Below are 7878 nucleotides of genomic sequence, written 5' to 3'. Positions count from 1 at the left end.
CAGCAGAACAAGAGTGTGTTAGAGGATTTGCACCAGCAATGTCACTTATGCTCACGTGTCATTGCACAGAACTGGTCCCAGACCCCGCCTAACTGCTAGGATGAGGTGGGGAAGTGCAATCCCCCTGTGTCTCCAGATGTGCAGAAGCTCTTAATATCTCACAATATGTGACAAACATTTCACATATCGCACCTCACTTAACCCTCATGATGATTCCTGAGCACAGACAATCCTGGGACAGTCAGTAGAGTAGAGGCTAAGGCTTTGGGCTCTGGAGTCAGATCTGGCTTCAAATCCTAGTTCCACTGCCAAACAAGTGATGTCCTGGCTCCATTGGTAGTGAGCTCCCTGTCACCGGAGGTATACAAGCAGAGGCTGGATGACCACCTTGGTCATCGTCATCATTATACATTAATGTGTGATGTCTCCCAGAAGACACCTACATTTTATTTATTTTAAAATTATGTTTTACAGAAGTAAAATATATATACAGTGAAATACACACAAATGTACCATTTGGTAAGTTTTGACAAACGTGTACACCCGTGTACCTGATACCCCAGCGTAGATATAAAATATTTCCATCACCCAAAAAATTTCCTCGTGTCCCTCTCCCTGCTCCCCTCTCCCATCCCTGCACTTTAAAGGACGACGCTTAACTCTGAGAGATGATTTGACAAACGTGGGCTTTCAGCAGAGCCCGGACCAGGATGAGGTGAGTGAGGTGCCCAGGGCATGCATTTTAAGGAGGTGTTCACTCTCAGTATCAGTTCTGCACTCACAGGGTCCTGAGTGAACGCCTCCTTAAATTTTCCTCCCTGGGAGTCTTACACTCCTTACCCTAGTCCTGGTCCAGAATTACAGGCAAGGCAGGAGAAATAACATACCTGGGAATAGAAGGGCCATTCCTGAAGCCTTTCAAGTCACATGTCACAAGACTGACCGCAGCCCTGAAAGGCAGACTGGGAGAGGATGAGCCCCCAAGGAGGCGGAGCCTTGACTCAGGGGTCCGTGGCCCACAGGGATGCCACGGGCATATTTTGATGCTTTCTGGTAAGAGTTTCCATTTACTGAACGCTGAAATGCCGGGCCATGTTAGACACTTTGTGTGCTGTCCAACTCTCTGTACAAGCCTGAAAAGTGTGTCTTTGTATCCCCATCTTTCAATGAGAAAACGGAGGCTCAGGAAGGTGGGAGTGACTTGACCAGGGTCACATAAGCAAGGACCAGTGCTGTGATTCAAAGCCAGTCCTCTCTGAGCCCTGAGCCTATTTCTCCCTCTGCCTTCCCGCAGAGCTCTAGACACAAGGACGGCAGGTGTGCGGGGGAGCCCCGAAGGTGAGCCCCCTACTCCTACGCTGACCCTTCCAACCTCCCTAAACTTGACGGCCCAGGACCCCTGCAGCTGGGGCCACCGTTTCCCAGAGCCTCTCCCTTCTCAGCAGCCGGTGCCGGCAGCTCTGACAGCCTTTCCTGGGAGCCTGAGAGGGTGGTTTGCATACTAGGGGTGTCATTTGCATATACTTAGGAAAAGCCTTCATTTTTCCCACCTGCAGCAAACTCCAGGCTGATTAGTTCTCCCCACGTTGGAGAGTTAATTACTCTCCCGGGTAGACTGGTGTTTATTTGTAATCAGCAGAGGGCTGGGAAGAGGGGGAGGAAACAGGCTGAAGCAGCTGTCATTAGCCCAAATTCCGAAGCCGCCCTGTGGGTGGAAAAATGAGTAGGAGCTGATCACCGCAGACCTGCGCCCAAATCCCGGCTCTGCCCCTGGGCTTGCCCCCGTTCAGGGAAAGGAGAAAGGAGACTGGACCTGAGGTAGGGAAGTGTAGGACAATTGCCCGCTGTGAGTGGCTGGCAGGACAGAGGCGGAGGCTCAGAACGTCACACTGAAGAAAGCAGCTTCTTCCAGGACCGCCTTAGGGTGGGGTTGGCGGCGGAGTCCCGGCCCCAGAGACAGGAGACTGGACCAGCTCTGCTGTGTAACACCGGAAACGGATTGCCCTCTCTGAGCCTCGGTCTTCCCATCAGTTCACCGGGACTGACAACAGTAGTCTCACCAGTCCCCTGGCGGGGAATCACGTGAGGCAGGCAGGGGCTGTGTAAAACATAAATTTCTACTCGGATGTAAGAAATATTTCTGAATTCCCAGGATGGAAATGGTCTCAGCCCCAGGGAGATAGATTTAGTGACCTTCCCTCCCTGCCACCCCCACCCAGCCCAACAAACCTGGCCTTTCCCCCACTTCTCCTACTTCATCAAGGCATTTCTAGGCACTTCAGCACCTGCTCCCCACTTGTCTGATAAAAAAGGCAGGGCCAGCCCACCTGACAAGATTGGAGAGCCCCTCAGGTGCTGTCAGAGCTCCAGAAAGATGCTGGGCTGCCTGCCTCAGCTCGCTCAGGGCGCCTATGAAAACGGCAGAAGCCCCACCTCACAGATTCTAAAGCGGTACGTAGGGATGCAGCTCAGGCAACGGTATCCTTGCCCAGCTCCCCCGGGTGACCCTCACCCGGGGAACTACTGCTTTGGTTCAACTCCTCCCTCTTTTTTACAAATAGGGAGACTGAGGCCCGGAGGGGTGATCTGCCCATGGACACCCTGCAGAGCTGGGAGTAGAACCCAAGTCCCCTGCCTCCGCCCATAGTGGCCTCTCCTGATGAAAGTCTGGGGCAGGGAGAGAGTTGGCAATGATATGGGGGGTCACAGTGGGAGAACCTGGCTGGGGGTCTTGGCTCGCCCACAAGAGCAATGATCTTGGCCCCCAGACGGAGGTGAAGGCACCTATTCCCCTTTCCCCTGGGAGGCAGAGACAAGTATCCCCTTCAGCCCACATTTTCCTACCAAGATAGGCTTCCCAGTGAGCCAGGAAGAGCGGGGAGAATGGTCACCCACAGGCTGTGTGACCTCTGTAAGGCTGCCAGGTAAAATACAGGATGAATAATGTTTTTAGTATAAGTATATCCTATGCATAGTGTTGTTTATCTAAGATTCAAATTGAACTGGGCATCCTGGATTTTTATTTGTTAAATCTGGCGGCTCTAGACCCATGAGCAAGTCACTTTACCTGAGCCTTAGTTTCTTCCTCTTTAAAAATGAACCAAAATACTACCCTGTAAGGATGCTGTGTAAATTAAGTGAGATGATATATGTAAAATGCTTGGCACAGGGGAGGTAAACTTGTGAAGCTGGCAAATCTTGCCTTCAGAGTCCCCATACCCAATACTTTTATCTCCTCCATTCCTCTCTCCCTTTCAGAGTTCCTGTTTTAGACCCCCGATCTGCAGGCTGCCAGTGAACATCTTCGGAAAGGTACCCGCTGTGGTGGAAACGACATTACCACTTACTGGCTGTGTGACCTGTGGGGACTGTTTACCCTCTCTGATCCTCATCTGTAAAAATGGCTTGTCATAGTACTACCTCCCTGGGGTTGTGATGATGACATTTTTAGATAGTGTATTAAGCACCAGTACTCAGCCTGGCAGTAGGGCTCACTAAGTAGAGCCCATGAACGTCTTGCAAATGCACTAAGACAACTTTAATTGTAAAACATCCCAGAGAAGGCAAAGCTTACCCCACGGAAAGAATGAGTAAAAGTGGAACTGCAGGCCAAGCGATGGGCAAATGAGGGAGGTCATTTCTGCACGGCAAGTTGGGGGCGCTGGTGGAGGAGGATGGGGGGAAGAAGGGTGGCGGGGGATTTAAAGGTGGGGGTAGGGTGGGGCTTCCCCCTTGCATCTATGTGAGCTCCTTTGACGCTCGAATTATCCAGGCCTTCCTGGTGCCGCATTTCCTGGCTGTGGAGTCCAGGCAGCCCTCGGGACCCGGGGTCCATCCCCCACCAGGCAGAGGCCTGTCCTCCTTGCTGGCTCTCACAGCCTGCACTGTCTGTTTTCCAAACTCTCTCCTAATCCTCTTAATCTTTTTACATCTCATCTGCCTGCATGCCTGATGGCTTCCATTAGCGCCTTTCCAGTTCGACCCGCGATCTGTGATCTACACGTTGGGAACTTCTCCCAGAGCGGCTCCACCTGGCCCCTTGCAGGCTTGGCTGCTTCCTCCTGGGCAGCCAGGATGCTGGTCTCCAGCTGTGGCCAGCTGTTAGGGGAGTTTGTCTTCTTACTCTTCCCACAAAATCATTTGTGCTGTGTTTGGTCTTCTTTCTACATTTTTCCCGCAAACTTCTCAACTGGTCTCTGTGCATGGCCCCCTGAGCAGCAGGTGGGAATTTTGCTAAGTGCCTGCCACATGCCAGGTTCAAGCCACACTGATCAGAAACCTTGTCCCAGTCCGAGGGGTCACTGCCATTCCCCAGACACAGGAGTTCTCTCGTGCAAGAGCAAAAGGGAGGCAGATGCTGGATTTGAACCCATGCTGCCTCCGTCTCCACAATAAATCATTTCTTGTTCTACAGTGCCCTCCGTTTTTCATAAAACAATCCCCCAAAGCTCTTTTATCTGCCGAGAGAGGCAAAGAATAAAGAGCATGCCCTGAAAACGTGTAGCAGTTTCTGACAGCTCCCTTCCCAATTCCCAAACAACCCCCCAAAAAACAAACCCTGATCTTTTGGGTGGAGAGAAGGAGAAGGGAAGGAGAGATTCAGAAGGCCCCAGAGGAGGGGAAGGATTTCACAAGAAAGCCAAGATGAAGACAATCTCCATAATAAAGAGCTGGGAAAAGGAGAACAAGCGGATAGGGTAGAGGGTCCAGGAGGTTTGTGTTTTTGAGGGAGAGGGAGTGCAAGAGGGAGGTGTGGGGCAGTGGATGGGAGAGGAAGGAGTATCCACGTCAACTCCATGTCCCCTTCTTGGTGTTCAAACAGTACAACAGGGATTTGAGCACATCCGTTCACAGGGTGGCACAAGGAGGAGGATTGTACGAGAATGTTCTCAGCAGCTCCCTTCATCATAACCGAAAATATCCACGAACGGGAGAAGGGCTACAGGAAGTGCGCTGCATGCACGCCATGGAGTACTGCTCAGCAATAACACAGCTGACTCTCACGAGCATGTGAAATGAAAGGAGCCAGACACAAAAGACACACACTGAACAGCCCTATTTACGTGAAGTTCAAGGACAGGCGGAAATAACCCATGGTGAGAGAAGTCGAAACGCTGGTCACATTGCGGGGAGGGGGGAGTACAGTTGTCCCTCAGTATCGGCAGGGGATTGGTTCCAGGACACCCCTGTATCCCCTCGGAGACCCAAATCCGAGTATGTTCAAGTCCCTTCTATAAAATGGAGAAGTATTTGCATATAACCTACCCACATCCTCCCCTATACTATACATCCTTTCTAGATTACTTATAATACCTAATACAATGTAAATGCCATGTAGATGATAGTTGCCAGCGCAAGGCAAATTCAAGTTTTCCTTTTTTTGGGAACTCTGGAATTTTTTACAAATATTTTTGATCCCCGGTTGGTGGAATCTGTGGATGCAGAACCCTCGGACGCTGAGGGCTGACTGTACGACGAGGGGCACGAGAAAACTTGCTGGGGTGATGGAAATGTTCTGTATTTTGATCTGGGTGGCGGTAAAGGATATCTTCATTTACATGAGAAGCCATTGAACAGGGCACTTAAGATGTGTGCATTTTACCGTATGTAAATTATACCTCAATGTTTTTTCATTAAAAAAAAGGAATACAAGAACTTCAGAGTTACATTATATGCACACCTGACTATCTGTATTTTGCCTAGTAAAATTCAGAGTGAGAAAGAGCTAATGATACCAATGAAAGTAAGGTAAGGGATGCTGCCCATCGCTCCAGACCCTCAAGGAGCCTATTCTGGAGCATTTTCCTGCAGTCCCCGGGTCTGCCTCAAATCCAGAGCCTCTCGTGGTCTAAATGCCTCACCACTGAGTACAACTCTAAACTTTAAAGATTGAATTTCTTTTTTTTTTTTTTTTTGAAAAAGGGAGTATATATGAGCCAACTGATATGCAAGTAAAGAACAAGAAATCTGTTCTGATGTCAAAGCTAAAAGTGACAGCATAGAAGTATCCCGAAATGGTAATACAGTCTCCAACATGGCCCTTTCCTAAGAATTTCTTCCAAGGGTAATACTGACCGTTTGCAATTATTGCCTTATATGCTGATTTTGGAACGCAGCCCTTGAGTGAGATGTGACTCCACCATAAGGAATTTGAGTAACTTAGAAATTATTTTTCTGGTTATTCCTTAGACCCTTGGCTATACTGTGGGATGGAGCGCCTGGATCCTCACAAGCATGACAAGGGGTTTCCTCTCATCCCTATATCTCCTACCTCCCCTCCAAGAGCCTGAGCTCTGGAGAAAAGGAAGAGAACGCCATCCCTCTGATTGAAGGTGTCCCAGCTGTGACATTCACAGGGCTATTGCCAACCCATTACTTTTCACACTAATGATGTGCTTATTACTATCGATGTCTTTTATTTCTTGGGAAGTGTTTATACTCTTGTAACAGCCTGATAAGTGAAATCATCCAACACTTGGAAATAAGGCAAATAGATAACTGGTGTCCTTTCAAAGTCAAATTCGAGTAGTGTCTCACAAGCCTTCCTAAGGATCATCTGACACTCCAGGGGAATGTCACTTTGCTTGACTTATTATTTACTATTGATTAGGGCCCAGGCTCTATAAAGATAGCTGTTAGCTGGTACAAAACTGATAAGTTGCCAATTATTTTTGTCTGGTAGAGATGCAAATGATTTCTTTTCAGTACAGAAGATAGCCCCAACGTTAGGGTTTTATTGCCCTATAGAACATTAACCAGTTTTGTATGTAACTTAGCAACCTTATGAATATTCCAGAATTCTTGGTTTTTTGGTTATTGTTGTTTTTGTTTTTACTGAATCTTTTTTACCATATATAAGAATATATAAATTTTTTTCTCATATCCTTCATTGCACTAGCTTTGTTCCTTCATTATAAGCTACAAAGAAAATTCACATGAGCTCACTATGTATTTCTATATGAATTGTGTATTTAATATTTTGAAAACTATATTTTGAGAAGCCTTTCACAGTATTTGTTTTTCCCTCAAGCCGCCTCTGCCGTTCTCTGCTTCCCACCACTCTCTCATCTTGAGAAAGTGAGGCTCAGAGAGGTTAGGTAACTTGCCCAAGGTCACACAGATATTATTCATAATGATGACTTATTTTAATGTAGTGTTTGACAGTATAAACTTCCTCATATATTCATATAATCCCTCGGCAGCTCACCGAGGGGACTGTATCCCCATTTTACAGATAAAGAAACTGAGGTCTGGAAAAGTGATGTGGCTTGCCCAAGGTCATAGAGAAATTCTAGTTCCCCTAAGCCCCTGAATCCTGGGGAGCAGTAGACGGACTGGCAGGAGGAGCTCCGGGTCCCCACCCTTAAACCAGAGCATCCCCATCTAGATTTGTTGTATATATATTGTATGTCACACAAGATTGCAAATGAAAAAGGAGTCCCAAAGGCTTGAAAACCCTGGCCCTAGACTGTCTTCACCTGCCCAGGTACAATAGCCCTCCCTCTTCTCCTCCTCCTCTTCCTCTCCTCCTCCCTCTGGAAAGCAAAACAAAACAACAACAACGACAAAAAACATGGTCATGGGAAGAAACAGAAAGACATGGTCAGCCCAGGCCTGAACACATTGGTCTCCATTCTGGAGGAGACAGAATCACTCAATCTAAAGAAAAACATTCTCCAGGTCCAAGGTGTCAATGACAAAGTGAGCTGTGCTGACAGGTAGTGAGCACCCCGTCAGTGAGAGTGAGTAAGGCTAGATGATCCATCCAAATGTTAACAACAATTCTCTAGATGGGGTTTTGTCACTGACTTTTAAATGTTGATAAAAGCTAATTATTAAGTGGTCACCGTGCGTCCACTGTTTTGTATATGTATTATG

This window comes from Globicephala melas, chromosome 1 (assembly GCF_963455315.2).
Source record: "Globicephala melas chromosome 1, mGloMel1.2, whole genome shotgun sequence".
Taxonomy (NCBI): Eukaryota; Metazoa; Chordata; class Mammalia; order Artiodactyla; family Delphinidae; genus Globicephala; species Globicephala melas.
This window is presented reverse-complemented; position numbering follows the sequence as displayed.